Below are 3,104 nucleotides of genomic sequence, written 5' to 3' on the forward strand. Positions count from 1 at the left end.
TGTATATATATATATATATATGTATACATATATATGTATATATATATGTAGAGGATTGCTCTGCATTTTAAATTGATGCAATGATTGCATTGTTCATTTAAATGGAGTTGCATGAAACGGTCGTACTGCATTACCTCTGGATATCCTTGTTGCTTATTTTGATATACATACGCACACACACACACACACACACACACACATATATATCGTTATATATCCTATGTTTGGGTATATATGTAAAATGATATTAATTATGCAATCTATAAATATGAATGTATATGTGTGAGAAGTGAGTGAGTGTATATTAAATATTATCTCTCTCAATCAATATCAATAATACTCATTGTTGGTTGCGTGATCATGCTAAAAATGCCATGCTACCTTATATGGAAGTAATAAATATGTTAACTGTAATTAATTGATACATAAACTGTATCATTGTTATTGATAACATACATTTATTGCAGATATATGAATGAGAAATTTATCTTATTTAATTTTAATTTGATATCTTAGTTTAAAAGAATAAATTATTATTCATTTCATTATTTTGTATAAGCACCATAAAATTTGTAAAAATAAAAAATAAAAAATTATTATTATCATTATTATTTTATGCATGAAGGTAGCGAGCTGGCAGAATCGTTAGCATGCTGGATGGAATGCTTAGCACCTGTCGCTATGTTCTGAGTTCAAATTCTGTCAAGTTTGACTTTGCCTTTGAGCCTTTCGGGGTCGATAAATTAAGTACCAATGAAACACTGGGGTCGATGTAATTGACTAGCCCCCCCTCCCTCAAAATTTCAGACCTTGTGTCTATTGTAGAAAAGATTATTATTTTATGCATGTAACATTATCTAATATTAGCCGTTGTGGTAAAATAATATACCCATTTGGTTTTTATATTTGTTTTAAAAGGTTCTTGACATTGTATGTTGGTAGAGTCATTTTACCAGTGTGTGTGTTTTTGTTTCTTATTGGCAAAATGACCCACCCAAAATACAACAACATATAAATGCCCATTATCTGAAGGGCAACACTTGATTTATAATAATTATAAGAAGTCTGCTTAGCAGTCATGTGGTTTCGGGTTTCACCTCACTGCACAAAACCATGGACAAGTGTCTTCTCCTCTAGCACTAAGCTGATCAATGTCTCGTAAGTGAATCTGGCTGATGGAAACTGTATGGAATCCTTTTGTATATTAATATTTATATATGTGTGTGTGTCTTTGTATTTGTTCACCACAGCTGCTTGACAACTGCTGCCAGTTTGTTTATCTCTCCATCAGTTAACAGTTCAGCAAAGAAGACTGACAGAATAAGCATGAAACTTGAAATAACTACTGGGGTCAATTTATTTGACTAAACCCTTCAAGGTGGTGCCCCAGTCTAGCAGCAGTCCAAAATCTGCAATGAATAAAAGACAATGCAAAAATTTAAACTGAAAGTTTGGTTCATTAGGCTTCTGAGAATTTTGGTAACTGCAACTACTGGACTTCTGTCTGACTAGGATGCCAGCCCATTGTCACAATATTAACCCCCAGCTGTTGCTGGTACTGGTGGTCATCTGAGCTTTGCTTAAAAGTAAAACATGCTGCCCAGTACAGGAATCAAGCCCATGACCTTGCAATCATGAGTCCAACACCTTAACCACTAAGCTAGGAGCCTAGTAAACGTATCCTTAGAATATAGTTATTACAAAGCCATACAGCTGGTAAGGTCTTCTTTTAGAAGATAGTTCTTGTTTCAGTCATTATACTGCAATGTGCCAGGGCACCACATTGAAGGGTTTTAGTGAAAAATATTGATCCCAATTCTTATTTATTAAATCTGGTACTTTTTCTATTGGTATGTTTTGCTGAACTGTTAGGTTACAAGGATATAAACAAACCAACACCACTTGTCAAGTAGTAGTGGCAGACGAAAACACACACACATGCACCCCAGGCTTATTTGTTTCCATCTACCAAATCCACTTACAAGGCTTTTGTTGGCCCATGCTGATACATGCTGATACACTTGCCCAAGGTATTGCACAGAGATTGAACACCAGACCATAGGTTTTCAAGCTTCTTAACTGCATAACCACACCTGAATCTATGAAGATGTTATTTTTGCATTTGTACAATATTGTTTTACTTGTCTAACATCAGACTAGCCCTATTTGAACCTATCAGAGTCATTCCAGTTACGATTATCCCATCTTTTCCTGTTTTCTTCAGCTGTGCTCTAGCATAGCCTGAGCTGTGATAGCTAAACACAAAGAAATAGAAAATAAAAAAAAAACAAAGCATGGGTTTTGTCATCTGATCTGCTTTCTTGCCTTTACAATATAAAAACAGGATGTGTATTTTTGAAATGTGATTTAGTTGTTATTTCTAGCATCTCAAGTATCCTTGAAGAGGCTCTTATATTGAATATGTTATTTATACGTTGTTTTAACAAGTGCCTTTGGCACAGAATTTCATATTTCATGTCTCATCTCATTTATTTTATATATTTATTTACGGATTTTTTCACCTTTATATTTTACAGAATTAATTCCCTGTTTGGCTAGGTGAGCGAAAAGAAATTTTCTTACTATAAATATTCGTTAAATGATATTTGTATTTTGTCTTCTTTTGTTTTTGGAAAGCTAATAAATATTTGTTATTGAACAATGTTAGTGGGCTAAAATTAACAAAAAACAAACAAACAAAAGATAATAAAAAAGAAAGGATTACAAAACGAAAGAAAAATAAAACAATATGTAAATAACCAAAGGTACTATCTTGCTATTAATTTTCACAGGTAAGTTGTGATTAGCTGAAATCATTTGATGTGCTTTTATGAATGTAAGTGTAATATGTGTGTTTGTGTGTACAGTAATCCCTCGACTATCGTGGGTGTTACCTTTCAAGACCCTCCCCATGATAGGAGAAAATCCGTGAAGTAGAAACAGTACTGTACTGTATATTTTTCTTCTATTATTTTTATAATTTGTACATAAAGTTGTGCTCTGCTGATTGTTTGTCAGTTAACGATTTGGTTGTAGATGTGTCGAGTATGGCCGAAACTTTCATAAAGTTTGCTTTCTAGGCATGAGATCTCAGATTTGATTCC

General features: G+C 33.3%; 1 long non-coding RNA gene across 1 annotated transcript in view; it reads left to right on the forward strand.

Moving 5' to 3' along the window:
* LOC128250754 (uncharacterized) overlaps positions 1 to 2,671 on the forward strand; it is a 296,412-nt gene extending 293,741 nt beyond the window's left edge. Inside the window, exon 3 of the long non-coding RNA XR_008266739.1 lies at positions 2,538 to 2,671. This is a non-coding gene — a long non-coding RNA (uncharacterized LOC128250754). The remainder of the gene's footprint in view (positions 1 to 2,537) is intronic.
* Positions 2,672 to 3,104: the final 433 nt, after the last annotated feature.

The sequence above is a fragment of the Octopus bimaculoides genome, chromosome 25 (assembly GCF_001194135.2).
Source record: "Octopus bimaculoides isolate UCB-OBI-ISO-001 chromosome 25, ASM119413v2, whole genome shotgun sequence".
NCBI lineage: Eukaryota > Metazoa > Mollusca > Cephalopoda > Octopoda > Octopodidae > Octopus > Octopus bimaculoides.